The sequence below is a fragment of the Podarcis erhardii genome, assembly GCF_964252035.2.
Source record: "Podarcis erhardii genome assembly, chromosome: 16".
Lineage (NCBI taxonomy): Eukaryota > Metazoa > Chordata > Lepidosauria > Squamata > Lacertidae > Podarcis > Podarcis erhardii.
Window position 1 is genome coordinate 7,191,982 of NC_138514.1, and position 16,783 is coordinate 7,208,764.

Sequence of the window (16,783 nt, forward strand, 5' to 3'; positions counted from 1 at the left end):
GGCGCAGTGTATCAAATGTATGAGGGTGAGTCTGAGTGCAATTGCACAAATTCAGCATTTATTAGGGGAGGGGGGAAATCTTCCTGAGCTTGCAGTTCCAAAAGGAGGAAGATGGAGAAATGTGTGCAGATTAGTTCCAGGATAGCAGCTAGGGACAAATGTGAAATGAAATGAAATCAGATGAGTGCTGATGCAGACATACCTTAAAAATAAGCCTTCCCCAGGTCTTTCTTTTGGCTTTTTGTAGGCCAGCGCTTGAGAGAATGAATGGAAGTAGGGGATCGTGTCATCTAATTGCTGCATTGTTTACAGCATTGTTGAATTGTAATGTGTTGCTACAGTGCTACGGTACATCTTATTTCTTCTCAAAGAGAGTCCTTGGTGTATTTATTTGTTCTTTCCATTAAGTGGCTTAGGCTGAAACTCCAGAGTAGCATGGCATGTATTAAGTGCAAGGGCTAGACCTAGAAAGAGACTGTCAGCCACACAGAGCTGCTGACTGCTATTTTATCCTACCGCTGCAGAGCAAAGCATAGAGAAGCATACTTGGGCAGCCTACCCTATCTCCCTCTCCATCCTATGCGAGGTGGGCAAGGGTGTATCCTGGAAGCTTTGGGGGCTGGTCTATAAGGGCAAATGGGGCACTGCTCCACCAACCACAGTTTGTCCTCAACCTGATGCCACCTGCCTGACTTCTTAACTACTGTACATCCAGTCCAGGGGCCGGTGGCACTAAGAATGAGAGCAAGGTCATGGGAGCAACAGACCTGTACAAATTACTGCTGGTGGCTGTCAGTTTCAGAGACTGTGTGTCTTTCTTAAGAAGCAGCTCTGGCTGGAACGTGCAGGACTTGACGTCTCCCTAATCCAGAAATATCATACTTGATATCCAACAGTCATAGTGGATACTTTGACAGGATTTCAGTGATGACCACCAGCATTTCATGACAGATGTCAACCAGTCTGAGAATATTTGATTGCTGATTTCATGAGTGCCTGTCAGTCTTCCAGTCTTGGCAGCAAACACAGAGGAAGTCCTTTAAAGCTATTCACAATACAATGGTAAAATTGCTCATTTGACATTTCTTATCACAATCAGAAAATCAGACCTGACCTTCTGCGAACAAATTTCCAGATATGGAACAAGGAAGGGAAATAAGTGAGGAGTTTTCTTCCCCCTTCCCTCTTTCTCCACACATTGCATAAAACTCAGCTTGTCTGACAAACAGAAAGGCAGGTGACTTTATTTGTAAGACTTTGGAGCCACACAGCTAACCGAAAAGATTGACCTGTTAGTGACTTTGGTATAATTCCATTTGCCCCTGTTTCTCACATAGGTCATGGTTGGGCATAATGATTAGTCATGGTGTGGAATGGGAGGAAGAATCCTCAAGATCATCTGCTTACTCATCAGTAGCCTGCCAACAATCAGCTTGAAGGAGCTGCTGTTGGGCAAGGTTGAGGCTGGCGAGATGCGGCAAGCTTCCCAACAGCATTTAAGCCTCAGAAGAAGTTATAGAAGGGAGACAGAAGCCAGAAGACGAAGACAGAGGCCACCTCTTGAGAGAGGAAGGTGGCAGGAGCTGGATAAGGTGAACCTGAATATGAAGAATTTAGGAACTTTTGGGAAGGGCTAAGCTGTCTCCTCCCATCAATGAGTTTGGCTACTGCTGCCTGTCAGTAAGATGGAAAAGCTGTCAAGTGACAGTCACCTTGAGTCTACCAATGTCTTCGCTTGGGGCATGGCTCACTCTAGATCTCATGGCCTAACATGAAGTGACAGCAGGTGAGATGATCTGGCTTTTACTGATGGCATTGAAAGCAGCAGCATACCTGGTTGGTGGCTGTTCCACCACTGCAGTCACCACCAGCAGAGGTGTGGGTTGGTGACATCTTACATCAGGGTCTACACTTGATGCTTCTGGTCTGTCAGCAGCCACAAGCTTGAACAGTGCTGTTCTATTTTATCCAGTGCTATTTTTCTAGAAAAAGAGGTTCTAGAACTCACCATAAACGTCTCCCGTGTTCTCTTATAATGGCAATGATGCCCACCTGAGAGATGCCGGAACCGAGTTCCAGTGAGTTCTGGCTGAAAAAAGCCCTGATTTTATCCTGCCTTTGCTCTTGCTATAGTGTGGTCACTAATAGGCTGTACTCCCACTCTCCATCATTCGGTGATGACCAAGTACTGCCCACCTTGCCACCTGCTGCTGCTAACACAACTATATGTAATAAGGACTCACACTAACACAGCCTCTTTCTGAGCAGTTCCTTTTTCCTCCTCATCCTTTGCTTTCTAAGGGAGAAACGCTAATTGAAATTCATGCTCTTGGGCCCTATGAACCATTCAGAAGAATAAAAGCACTTAATCGCTTAATGAAATTATTGTCTCCAGAAGCGTGAAAAGGGAAAAGGGGAAGAACATAAACTATTTTATAGGAAACCCTTTGAAAACACATCTCACTGATGTTTCCATTCCTTTGTGGACTTTGTAACTCAATATGTTCCTTTCTTCACACTCCTTTTACAAAGAGTGATTGCTAATGCTATTGATATATTTCTCAGCTGTACTATTTGGCAATCATATACCACCTTGGGCTACAATCTTGCATGCTAAAGAGTCCAGCTTTTGCATTCTACCCAAGCTGGGTGAGGGGGCGGGTGGGAAATGATATAAATTTGCAATTTGGCATTCCCCCCACCCAAACAACAACAGCCCAAAAAAGCAACTCTTGGATGTGCATCTCTATTTGCAAATTTGCAGTCTGAGGAGTCAAGCAAATCACACCCCCCCCCCCAGCTAGAGCATTTTGTTTTTAGAATGATGGATACACCAAACTTCCATATTCATATTACGAGAATAGATCGGTTTGTAGCAGGAAAGAGGCAGCCCAAAATGTTGTTGCTATTATTAATTTATACAATGCTTAAATGCCAAATGCTTAAATGGATAGTTTAAAAAGAGGGTTAGATAAATTCATGGAGGATAACCTTATCAGTGACTACAACCATACTCCACCTCCCAGCTCAGAGGCAGTGATTATTATTATTGTTATTGTTATTATTTATTGAATTTATATACCGCCCTATACCCGGAGGAATAAAGGCAATTCACAGAAAAGATCAACGTAAAAACCACAATATATATTGCATGGCAAGTACCCTCCCCCTTGTGAAATGAAGACACGGGACACATTACTTTAGGTTAATGGGCGGAAAAAGGCCACAACTACCATGGCCATCTGGTTAGTCACTGTGAGAACGTGGTGATGGCCTAGCTGAGCTACTGTCGTGACCCAGCAGGGTGTCTGTGTAACCAGAAGTGGATCAGAATCATCATACCAGAATCATCAGGCTGCAGCAGCCTAACCATGTTGAACTTGTTGATCCTAATGCTCTCATTGCCACCTCTCCTGTTTCATCATGCACAGCTCCTCAGTATATCAGGAAACTCTCTAAGGACACCTGGGAGTGATCATGTTGATGACATTTTTCATCCTGCTATTGCAAAGTGAGACCAACTACAGCAATTGGAAAATCCCCCAGAGCATTCAGAAATCTTTCTGATTCCATTAGTCTCTAGGGGTGGGCCATCTCAATAGGTCCTCTATTCCAGCAAGGGGGCTGGGATGTGGGTACCATTACAGCCCATCTAAACCTTACTAGGACCAAACCGTAATGATAAGACAGTTCACAGTATTAAGACAGCAACATGACAACAGTGTGCTTCATCTTCATTCTTATGCAAAGTTATGCAGTTTTAATCAATTAAACAATCCATTAGAACTCATACGATTAATCAGTGAAGATTCCTTTAATGAGCGCGGCAGTCTGAAAATAAAACATTTGCCCACGAAACCACAACCCCGCCATTTTGTCCTCCTCAACTGGTGAAGGATTATAGTTCACTTGCAGACCATGCAGAAGGTTCCAGTTCCAATCCCTGGCATCTCCATGTAGAGCTGGGAGAGAACCCTGCCTGAAATTCCTTAGAGCTGGTCAGTCAGTGGAGACAATACTGAGCTATATGGACCAATAGTCTGACTCGGAATAAGGCAGCTTCCTGCATCTCCCACGCTTATCAAAAGCACTGATGACAGATCAGAATGCTGTTTCTGTCTCCACAGTGAACATAGACATGGCGTTAATGCCGGCATCTTCAAGAAGACTAGTGGAAGCTTGTCACATTGCAACATCTCCAGATACCACACATTTTGCAGCTGACTGGCTGGGAGTAGAAGTCACCTGGGCCACTCTTGGGATCTTTGGGATGGGCAGCATTGGGTATAACTTAGCGAAGAGAGCAAAAGCTTTCGACATGAACATCCTTTGTCACAACAGGAATCACAGAAAAGAGGAAGAAGAACAGGCAATTGGTGCCACTTATTGTAAAAACATAGAAGACTTGCTCCAGCAGTCTGACTGTGATGTTGGTTGTGATTCTGACATCTGAGACACACAAGCTCATTGGGAAAAGGGAGCTGCAGCTGATGAAACCCATGGCTACTCTCATCAACATCTGCAGAGGCGCAGTAGTTGACCAAGATGCCTTGGTAGAAGTGCTCCAAAATGGAGTTATTAAGGCTGCAGCTTTAGATGTGGCTGACCCTGAACCATTGCCAAGGGATCCCCTCTTATTGCTACTGAAAAATGTTATTATAACTCCTCACATTGGAACTGCAACTGTGCAAGCCCTGCTTATGATGACAGAAGAAGTGGGAAATATACACACTGTTCTCAATGACCTCCCCAGTGAAGTGATCACCAAACAGTTGATGGAGAACATTAATAATCAATGGCTTATCTGCAAAGGACATTAACCGCTAAGTAACAATGGAGTATGAGAATCAAAACTCATCCTAGCTTTCATTTATGGCCTCCCATATTGTAACCATTTTCTGCAATTATATTCTTATGTAAAAGAACTATGTATTTTGTGTTTTTATATTGCCATTTTATCTTGTGAACTGCCCTGAGACCTGCAGGCACAGTATAGGGCAGTATATAAATTAAATAAGTAAGTAAATAAATAACTAGTTGCTGAGTATGTAGACATCTGCAAGAAGCATTATCTGTGCTCGCGAGCCTTGATCCAAATGTTCCACCTTAATAAGAGAATCACTTTGAAGTGAGTGCCAATCTCCGCCTGGTTGGTTTAGCAGCCCTTTGGGATCTTATCAGAGCCAGCATCTTTCCTTGTTAAATATATGAAGGGCAGAGAGCTGGCCAACAACACATTTCGCTGAAATATCTGGTGCCATTACAGTCAAGGGGGTTGGGGTAGCAGTGGCAATTATGCCATACACATGCAACTCTTGTTATTCCAGCACAGCCACCTAGAGGCCTTGGATCTGCTCAACAGATGATATATTAGCCCTCTACTGGCAGTCCAAGACAAAGTAGAATAATGATGGCCAGTGTGGTGTAGTGATTAGAAGGTTGGACTAGGACCTGGAAGACCTGGGTTCAAATCCCTGCTCAGCCATGAAGCTCTCTGGTTGATCTTGGACCAGTCTATCTCTCTCAGTCTAACCTACTTCAAAGAGTGGTTGTAAGAATAAGATTGTGCAACCCAGGAAGGGGGATAGGGAAGTGGAGAGTGATGTTGTACCTATGCACAGGTGCATCTCTTGCTTCTGTGCTCACCTGGCTGTGTCCTTCCTGCCTAGTAGGGATGGATGCATATGTCAATTTCAATTTGCAAGCCTTCAGTTCACCACATTTTCACATCAGTTTGCAATTTAAAAGAAAAATAAACATAAAAAATAAATAGCATTAAGGTGCATTTTTGATAACAGACACAGTTTTATATGGAACTTTGCATGTATGCATATTTCGGGAAGCAATTTCCCCACGTGTGATGGTATTTTCACAAATATATACATTTTTCAATGGAGGCTTTCTTCTAATGCGTGCATTAATATATGGATGGAGACTTTCACTGCAAAATTTGGAGCAGCGCAAATTTTTTGAAGGATGGCTGCATTTTGGTTCATGTATTGTTTTGGAATTGTGATTTAGGTACTGCATATCTAGTGCTATTTTTTTTTTTTTTTTTTTTTTAAGGAAAAGAGGTGCCTGAACTCACCATGAACACCTCCCATGTTTTCCTATAATGGCAATGGCACCCACCTGAGAGGTGCCGGAACTGAGTTCCAGTGAGTTCCCACTAGAAAAAAGCCCTGGGTATATCCACATTCAAATGTGAACTGAGCTGAATTTCTCCTTCTCTACCCCTGCTGCCTATTGTGGATGGAAGATGGTGGGATGTAAATGGCAAAAGAAAAAGGGAAGCAGCTCCATACCTAATGTAGCGTGAAAGCTGTAGCGTCTAGTGGAAAAGTAATGACTGGGTAATGCTGAAAGCCTCTGATATGGGACCACTCTGGGAGGCCCAGTTGCATGCGTATGAAGTGCAAGAACACCTGGGCAGATCACAGAGACAGCCTCCCTTCCCTAGTTAGGCTCTGAGCCTCTGCCAACTGCTGCCAGGAACATGGGTTAGGTACATCGAGACTCTCCACAGGACGTCTTCATCAGCATGGCAAATCCCTTTTAAAAAAAGACATTTGTTTCAAAGATATTCATGGCCAGCACATTTAAACATTCCAACTAGGAGTGGTGAACTCACCCCACAGGCAGGCTAATTTTAGCAGCAGGGTTCATTTCATGTTCTCAGAACTCTGCTATAATTTCTAGGTCCAATGAAGCCCACTTGCTCTTGGAAAATGAATGCACCTGTCCAGGCACCTGTCTCCTGGGAGAGCTTTGGGGATGCCACAGAAAAGGTCCTGTTTCCTGGGGATGTCAGTCTCACCTCCATACTGTATATGATAGGACCTTTAGCAGGGATTTGGTAGCAGATAAAATACTTGTAAAAAGAAGTTAATTTCTGATGCATGTAGACTGAATTGTGACAATATTTTGCTATTCCATTATAGGTATAAAGCAGCCAAAGGTGGGTTGGTGTGGACAGCATGGTGTTGTTTACCTACCATCCCAAAGCGGCACATTGCTGCTGGTTCCTGAGATGGGGAGGGGCAAGGCAGCACAGAGCTCAGTGAGATGCAGCTGCAACATTGGGAGCATCAGAATGGCTCTGCTGTCCGCATCATGCTGTGCACTCTGCCACCTTTGCACTCTGCTGTGCACTCTGCTACCCTTTCAGTAACTAGCAGCAATGCACAGTGTTGGAAAGCCAAGTGAGGAATGTGTCCTGCTCATATCACCACTTAGAAAAAAAATGGGGATGTGCATATTAAAGTAGATAAGCAGAAACTCATTCTAAGCTATGCAGAAGAAGGTTGGAGACTTCTTTTGCCTGAACTCCTTTTTGCAAGGATAGGGGTAGAAGGATCTGTCCATTTTAACATTCGCACTTTCCCATTTTTCCAATCTGAAATTCAGTTCACATTTCTGTAGCAATTTGTGATTTTTTCCCCCTTAAAAAAACAACACACTCATGAAAAGCATTTTAGTGTTAATGTCTCCTAATAAACCCATTTTTGTATGCAATTTTGACTGATGTCCAAATTTTTGCAAGCAACGATGCATTTTATATCTTATTTTTCTAAGCATTGCTTGGTTGGAGAACTTCATCACAAAATTCAGAGAAGTTTGGATTTCAAAGGATAACTGTGTTTCGGTTCTCATATTGTTTTGGAAATTGCGGAAGTTGACAGAGCCACTTTTAAATAAGAACTGAATCGAATCCACCCCCCCCCCCGTTGCCTAGCAAGCATGAAAGCGTTGCAAGAGGACATGCAGGCTGCAAAGCAAGTTGGGAATTTGGCTGGAAAGTTTGTGGCTTGTTAAAGGTGTGAGGCTTCTCCTTGTCAAAACATATTCAATGCATGTGGTCAAATGACTGCCGGGAGCTAGTGCAAGCCACCTTGGAACCTTCAGCAAATGTGATTTGTGTTAGACATGATGTCTCTATAGGTTAAAAATAACATGCCTGCTCAAACATGTTAAGCAGGGGAACACAAGCATCGGAAACATTATGCAAGTTGCTGCAGTTGTTAGACATTTAATCAGATAAAGCTCAGCTGGCTCTGTCTTGGGCCTCTTCTGAGAATCTGGCTCCCCCCACCATGTTTATGAAGGAGGAGAGCGCCATCTGTCATGTATGCTCATTAGCTGTGCAAGTGTGACTGCCATTACTTTGAAGGAAACAGCAGCAACAACAAAACAGCTTTCGTCACACTTTGCTGCCACCCAACAACTCAGGGATTCAGGCAATCTGTGGACAAACGCTGGCTCCCTCGGCCTGAAGTGAGATGAGCGCCACACCCCATAGTCACCTTTGACTGGGCTCAACTGACTAGTGGTCATTTACCTTTTACCTTACAGTCTGGAAATGGCAGCTGGGCGGTGAGATGGTCACACTCACAGAACAGAAACATTGTCCATCTCATCCCAGGGATGGGGAATCAGGAGATATGTTTGCAGGACATTTTGGCAAAAAAGGAAAAAAGGTTCCTTGAGAAACAACTGTTTCTATATAGCCTAGGACCCTTGTAACCTATGGGACCGCCTCTCCTGGTATGCCCCACAGAGGAACCTACGGTCTGCAAATAAAAACATCCTGAAGGTCCCAGGCCACAGAGAGGTTAGACTGGCCTCAACTAGAGCCAGGGCTTTCTCGGCTGCAGCTCCAATCTGGTGGAACGCTCTGTCACAAGAGACAAGGGCCCTGCGGGACCTGACATCCTTCCGCAGGGCCTGCAAGACAGAGTTGTTCCACCAGGCCTTTGGTCAGGGCACAGCCTGACCCCCTCCTCTGGCAACCTGCACAGAATTTTGTTTAACGGTTGCCATCAATTTGATTTTAATTAAATTTTATAATGAAATGTTTTTAGAATGTTGGATTATTTGATTGTTTGATTGTTTGATTGTTGTTAGCCGCCCTGAGCCTGGCTTCGGCTGGGGAGGGCGGGATATAAATAAAAATTATTATTATTATTATTATTATTATTATTATTATTATTATTATTATTATTTACAAGAAATACAAATCAGCCTGAGTAGCTTAACGACCCATGTTCTGACCATAGTTCTTCTTCATTGGTCTGTAGCAAACACATATAAATAGAAAACACATACAAAAAAAATGCCTATTCAAAATACTCCATACAATAAGAACAGAAGAAAATAAATTTAAATGTGAGTAACAACACCTGTAAACAAAAAAAATGTTATGGTGAAAATGTTGTAAAATGACTAAAAGACCATTAAAACAAACCAATGCATGTATATGTGAACCAACAGAGCGTGAGTAATGATATAAATTCTGCAGAGCTGAAATGGTGCATGGAAAAAAAAATTATCCTAGCTTTGAAGCAGCCTGCAAAAAAATACAGTAATCCAAAAAGGTACAAACACACACAAATAAATGTGTACACACATATTGAATCTGGAAAATTGCAATGTACCAGTTATTGTTGGCTGTCTTGAGAGACAATGGAGTGCACCTCTGGGGGTGAAGTCAAACTGCTGTCTTGGCAGCACTGAAGTGACCTCCTTGAGGCACAAGCCTGGGCAGTATGTATGGAGGTCCTGAGATATCCAGACAACAAGAACCCACTCTTCCAGATGAGGTGCAAAGGAAAGCAAAGCAATATGTTTGGTACTAGCTTGGCTGCAGGAGTTGCCAGAGAGATGTGTACATGGTACCATCCAGCCATCTTAGGGACTCCACTCTGGGTTTGTGTAGGGCTTACTCCTAAGCCTTTTCTTCTCCTGAAGATATTCCCATAAGGTAGCAGAGGATTAGGAGTAGAGTTTTCCTTCTTCTAGGTGAGCCAGTGTGGTGTAGTGGTTAAGAGTGGTAGACTCGTAATCTGGTGGACTGGGTTCGCTTCCCCACTCTTCCACATGCAGCTGCTGGGTGACCTTGGGCTAGTCACACTTCTCTGTAATCTCTCAGCCTCACTCACCTCACCTAGAATCATAGAATCATAGAATCATAGAGTTGGAAGAGACCACAAGGGCCATCGAGTCCAACCCCCTGCCAAGCAGGAAACACCATCAGAGCACTCCTGACATATGGTTGTCAAGCCTCTGCTTAAAGACCTCCAAAGAAGGAGACTCCACCACACTCCTTGGCAGCAAATTCCACTGTTGAACAGCTCTTACTGTCAGGAAGTTCTTCCTAATGTTTAGGTGGAATCTTCTTTCTTGTAGTTTGGAACCATTGCTCCGTGTCCGCTTCTCTGGAGCAGCAGAAAACAACCTTTCTCCCTCCTCTATGTGACATCCTTTTATATATTTGAACATGGCTATCATATCACCCCTTAACCTCCTCTTCTCCAGGCTAAACATGCCCAGCTCCCTTAGCTGTTCCTCATAAGGCATCGTTTCCAGGCCTTTGACCATTTTGGTTGCCCTCCTCTGGACACGTTCCAGTTTGTCAGTGTCCTTCTTGAACTGTGGTGCCCAGAACTGGACACAGTACTCCAGGTGAGGTCTGACCAGAGCAGAATACAGTGGCACTATTACTTCCCTTGATCTAGATGCTATACTCCTATTGATGCAGCCCAGAATTGCATTGGCTTTTTTAGCTACCGCGTCACACTGTTGGCTCATGTCAAGTTTGTGGTCAACCAAGACTCCTAGATCCTTTTCACATGTACTGCTCTGAAGCCAGGTGTCACCCATCTTGTATTTGTGCCTCTCATTTTTTTTTGCCCAAGTGCAATACTTTACATTTCTCCCTGTTAAAATTCATCTTGTTTGTTTTGGCCCAGTTCTCTAATCTGTCAAGGTCATTCTGAAGTGTGATCCTGTCCTCTGGGGTATTAGCCACCCCTCCCAGTTTGGTGTCACAGAGTGTTTGTTGTGGGGAAGGAAGGGAAAGGAGATTGTTAGCCGCTTTGAGACTCCTGAAGGGGAGTGAAAGGCAGGATATCAAGTCCAAACTCTTCTTCTTCTTCTCTTCCCAGGTTGACATCTGCCCCTCACTTCCCTCTACAGCACACGCAGAAAACACCTTCAGGCCTATTGCATGGTTGGACCATTGGAGCCTGTCTTCGCATGCAGGGGAAGTTCCTAACTCACTGAGGATTTGATACCAGCTGGCTACCCTCACCTGCTTTAGCCAACCAGTTGAAGTCGTTTCCTGGGGTATGGCTGCTGTTGCATGATAGGTGAGAGCTGAGTGCAGGTTGGACAAACTACTTCAGAAGGAGCAAGACGTGTTTCCCACCAGAGGTACTAGCCCTTCCTTAACACCCTACACACACTGGGGAATGGCTTTGACTGGCCGGCTAAACCAGGTGACAGTAGCTGATGGGCCTTCAACCCTCCCTGAGTTAGGGACATCCCCTGAACATGAAGACCCGTATGTAACAGTACTGCCTTAAAATTCAGAAGCGCAACCTACTTTTCTTTGCTTTGTAATGGTTTCCCAAACCTGGCTTCTGAAAGTAAAGCAATGGAAATTTTAGCACCCCAAAATTACAAAAGGAATAATAAATAAAGAAAGAATTCACACATTCTGATCTTTCGCCAACCCACCTTGCGATTTTGAATTTGTGCTGAGTTTCACTGTAACCCAAGGCTCATTTCTTGCTGTTTGAGCACTTCAGTCCTGTAATTTTGATGTGTATATGAGTTCCGCCCATTCTCCTCCCCTACTGCACCACAGTATCTAGAAGACAACAAGGAATAAATTGCCATGATTCCATCACTGTATAAATTGATCATGGATTCAAACTCAACATTTGTGTCCCAATCTTTGAATGCCATGGAAGTCATCATTGCTTAAAGTTGCAAATCCACACATAGTTATGTTGGCTCGTTCTTTTCCAGATCAGTTGAATACTCTTCACCATCATATCACCCCTGAATCTTCTCTTCCCTCATCTAAAATATACTTTGAACTGTTCTTCATAGGACTTGGTTTCCAGACCCCTCATCACCCTGGTCGCTCTTCTCTGGACACTATCAGTTTAGTCAGTGTCCTTCTTCAAGGTCTCTGCTGTGCTAAAGGATGCTTGTGTAGCAAGTGCCTGTGGAAGAATGGTAGCAACATCCATATGTTCAAACTGGGGCTAGCCTTACCATTAGGCAATAGCAGGCAATGCTGTAGGGCAGAGCTGTGGATGTCAATCTGGTTCTCTTGCTGATTTTTTCATGCAACCCCAATTTTGCTGCCACCCTGCCCTGCTCCATACAGGGGAGCTGTATTAGTGTTGGTACTGGGAGGCTGGCTCTTAGTCTGATAATGCTGATTTTGGGTGTTGTAAAAGAGTCAAAATGGTTAAGTAATTTATTATACTTCTGATCTGTTGATTGTAATAATCTGATGATGTATTACTGCTGTATTTCTACTGCCAGGAAGGAGAATACTTGTTGGGTTTTCTGACTCAAGTGCCAAAACAACTTACCCAGCATTTGGTGCTATGCATTTTAGCCTGGGGCAGTGGATACTATTAGCTGCTCTCGTGTTGTTGTTGTTTTTTGCGGGGGGGGGGGGACTTGGGTCAGGCTTGGTTCAAACATGTGAAGCTCTCATTTGTGCCTTTAATATGCAAGGAGGTGGCAGCTGAACACCCGCAAGGATCTTTAGTGCATATAACTGGGGCTGCAGTTATCAGAAACCCTCCCATGGCCCCTGGATGAGGAAAACTACAGATTTGCCCAGAGAGGGCACAATTATAGGTGGCATGCTGATGTTTAACTGAACGTGTATAAACGTCTCACCCTTCTCATGTTCATTCATTATATCCTGTTTGAATGCCTGTATACTAGCATGGGTTGGCAAACTAAGGTGCGCAGGTCGGATCAGGCCCAATTTCCTTCTAAATTCGGCCCGCAGATGGTCTAAGAATCAGTGCGTGGATTGCCAGCATGCATGTTCTTTCCCTCTCCCTCCCTCCCCCTCAAACGGCTACAGCGGCTCCTCCTCCCTCCCTCCTCCTGGCTTCTCCCCACCCTGCCTAGAGGAGGAGGGGGGTTGGGCTTTGTTGATGCCAGCCCCTCTCCAGAGCCCTTTCATGTGCCACTCATCATTCCTTGTTGATTCCGCCCCCCCAAAAAAATTATAGTCCGGCCCCCCACAAAGTCTGAGGGACAGTGGACTGGCCCCCTGCTGAAAAAGTTTGAGGACCCCTTCTGTATAGCCTAATGTTGATATAATTGGGTGTGTGTGTGTGTTTTGTTCTGCATGGTGACCCCCTCAGATGTTCATTAAAAAAAGGTAAAGGTACCCCTGCCCATATGGGCCAGTCTTGCCAGACTCTAGGGTTGTGCGCTCATCTCACTCTATAGGCCGGGAGCCAGCGCTGTCCGCAGACACTTCCGGGTCACGTGGCCAGTGTGACAAGGCGAGCCAGCACAGCACACGGAACGCCATTTACCTTCCCGCTAGTAAGCGGTCCCTATTTATCTACTTGCACTTAAGGGTGCTTTTGAACTGCTAGGTTGGCAGGCGCTGGGACCGAACAACGGGAGCGCACCCCGCCGCGGGGATTCGAACCACCGACCATGCAATCAGCAAGTCCTAGGCGCTGAGGTTTTACTCACAGTGCCACCCGCGTCCCTTCAGATGTTCATAGAACCATAGAATTGTAGAGTTGGGACTCCAACAGTCATCTCGTCAAACCCCCTGCCTGCAATGCAGGAATCTCAGCTAAAGCATCCATCCAACCTCTACTCATAAACCTCCAAGAAAGGAGAGTCCACCACCTCCCAAGGGACTCCAACTCCCATCAGCCCCAGCCAGCATGGTCAATAGTCAGACATGACTGGAGTTAGACCAGTGACCTTTGGAGAGCCACAGATTTTTCATCCCCGTTCTATAAAGATGTCTGCCTGGTAACTGGTAGGAGAGAGAGGTGGCATGACTCTAGAGCAATAGCTTTGCAGCATTTCCTTAATCTAAGCTCACAAGCAGTAGCAGAGAGTTTGCCAGGGTGTTGCTGCACACCTGACCTCTGAGCAGCCACTTTGCTACTGCTTACCAAGAGGCAGAGGGGAAGGGGTGAGGAGTTTGGTGTGGTGCAAATCAGCAGGAACGCTAGATCTGGTGCATTTGCACCATAACTTGCTGCCTTTACTTTCTGGGAAGCACCAGTTATGTGACTGAGTGGAGGTCAGGTGAGTGGTGGCACTCCAGCATGCCACAGGCTCACAAGCACCACTGTTCTAATTCCTGCAGTTCTTCTTCAAGCCAAATCAAATGTTCAGAGCTGATTTCCACCCCCCAAACTTCAGAAGCAAAATAAACAAGGGGGTCCAAGGCTGCACTGGACAAAGTGGTGGGTTTTATCAGCATTTGAAAAACTCAGCTGTACAGTATGGACAGAACTTTAGATGATGGTTCTTGTTAAGAATTATAACCTTGTTACTATTTACACTGTCGGTTTTTGCCTCCATTCAAATTACATTTTTTTCTGCTCAGGATATCGATTGTGGCGGAAAAACACTCCCAACCTGTTGATATAAATGGTCGGTGAATCCCTCCTTCTCCTCAAAAGCCCCCAATCAGGGATGTTCAGGACCAACTAAGTTGCTCTGCACTGGGATTTTGTATCTTAGAAATCTCATGTTTTTGTCGATCTTGGCCTTCCAACCACGCTGCATCATTCCACCCCCAAGTAATTTGAGGGTGGATGTATAAAAGCATGCAGAGAAAGGAGACCATTTGGCAGAGCTTTAACAACACTTGAGCAGGGAAAACAAGACCAGCTTCCTTTGCAATCTTATTATGCATGCTGTGTGCCGCTCGGAGTGAAAGAGAAATGTCAAGTGGATTCAAATCCATAAAAGCACAGGCGTTATTTGACAAGGGGTGGGGGTGGGGGAGAGGAACTATTCTTCTTTTCTCTTTTTTTGCTTCCCCTTTAGACACCTTGAATGGAAGTGCTTCAATATTGTCAAAAGGAAATTAAATCGAAATTTTAAGCCCTGGCAATAAGGCCAATCTTTTGTTTCACCTTGGGGGTTCACCTATAATTTGGTGTGGGGAGGGGGGCAAGGGGAGAAAAATAATTCAGGAGTGAACAATTCACATGGGAAGGAAGAAGAGAGGAGGCTAGCAATTACCGTACCTTTTTATTTCTTAATTTTTAAAACTCCCCCTTCTTTATTCCTTCTTTCTAAAAAATAAATTTTGGAAGCATGGGCTCCTAGCTCTCTACAGTCCTAATCTGGACAGGGCTGGTTGAGTGCTCCTTATTAGGGTGCCAATCTGAATCAGTCCTGTTGCAACCCCTGTGCACTTTTCAACAAACCATTCATGCAGTTTGCATATGCGTGAATGGTGTTGCATCTATTACGTTCCCCTCAATAAGGTGAGCTCAGTAGGCATTTATGACCCTGTGATCATCTTTTCTGCATGCAGCCTTTGATCTCTCACCCATGTTGAATTCCATACAGTAAATCTCTAGGACATTTTCTTGCCGTGAAAGGGATGCTTCTTCATTCAGGACCTGGCTTTGGTTTTCTGGCATACGCTGACAAAATCAAAGCAGGTGGCAGCTCTAGAGGGATGTGCTAATGGGATCGCATCTTTTCTCTTTTGAGATGTTGCCACAGTGCTGTAGGTAATCAAAGGCGAGAGCTCCCTGGCATCTGTAGGAGGCAGGCGAGCATCACTGCAAGTGCCTTCCAATATTTTCAAGAATTGTTTTATTGAACGATCAATATCCGCTAGGAAGAACAGTCCTCACTATGTTGGTATTGACCTTATCAGAAAACCTAAGGTGTTGGTGTTGGAATGGATATTCTGCAGAAGAGTTCTGCTGCATTCTCTCTTCAGTTTTCTTTTATTTGTTAATTTCAGCGATTTATAGCTTACCCTTGAAGAGGTGTGATGTGTTGTGTGCTATTCTTCCATGTTTGCGTTGGCATCATTTTCTCTTCCGTTTAGTTTTGGTGATTTCAGTATGTTTCCTGATTTGTATTGTTTTCATACAGTGTTGTTTAGCTTAAGCTGTTATACTAGGATCACTTATTTGTCTTGTTTTACAAAATGCATGGCTTGGTTTATTATTATTATTATTGATATTATTATTTGCAATTGTTTCTAATATGTTTGGAATTGTTATGGTTTGTTTGTTTGTTGTTTTTTTTTTGTTATCCTGTAAGCAAATATGGGGAAAATGGCATGCAAATTAACATATGACATAATGATGATTACATTTTGGGGAGAGTTTCAAATAATCAAAATGACAATAGACGTTAATTAAAACAGAATCCATCTAGCTTTTGTTAGAGGGGAAAATAAATAAAAAATCAAACAATTGCTTCAAACATAATTTAAAACAGCAACAACAAACAAACAAAGAGATAAAAGAAATACAAAACAGCATAAAAGCAATCAGCAGAAATAAAATAGGTCTGATTTAAGACAAGCCCTGGGAAAAATGTTTCTAAGACCTGAACACTTAGTCATTTTTGCCTCCTAAATGTTGGATTAAAACTATAGGAAAATAAACAGGGAATGGAATATGGCACCAGAAAGAAAAATGCCAATATGTTCCTTAAGCTACCAAAGAAATATAAAGCGTTGGAATCATGCCAAACTTTCTTTTGAAATTATAATACTAATTATAATACAAATATTTAAAAAATATTAATCACCTTCAAATATTTTAGGAGAGGAACCATAACTCAGTGGTAGAGTACATACATTGCATGCAGAAGCTCAGATATTCAGCCTGTCCCTGGCATCTCTGGGGATGGGAAACCTTGGGTTCAGGAGATGAATGTGGCCCTCCAGGCTTCGCTCTCTGGCTCTCAGGAGCCTCCCCAGGTTATACCTCTCCCCAAGTCACAC

The 16,783-nt window shown here is 43.9% G+C and overlaps 1 long non-coding RNA gene and 1 pseudogene across 2 annotated transcripts in view; both read left to right on the forward strand.

Moving 5' to 3' along the window:
- LOC309331830 (glyoxylate/hydroxypyruvate reductase B-like) overlaps positions 1 to 4,820 on the forward strand; it is a 40,392-nt pseudogene extending 35,572 nt beyond the window's left edge. Inside the window, exon 2 of the transcript XR_014161618.1 lies at positions 4,128 to 4,820. The product of XR_014161618.1 is annotated as a glyoxylate/hydroxypyruvate reductase B-like (transcript). The remainder of the gene's footprint in view (positions 1 to 4,127) is intronic.
- Positions 1 to 16,783, forward strand: part of LOC309331316 — a 460,753-nt gene that overhangs the window by 249,023 nt on the left and 194,947 nt on the right. The window lies entirely within an intron of this gene.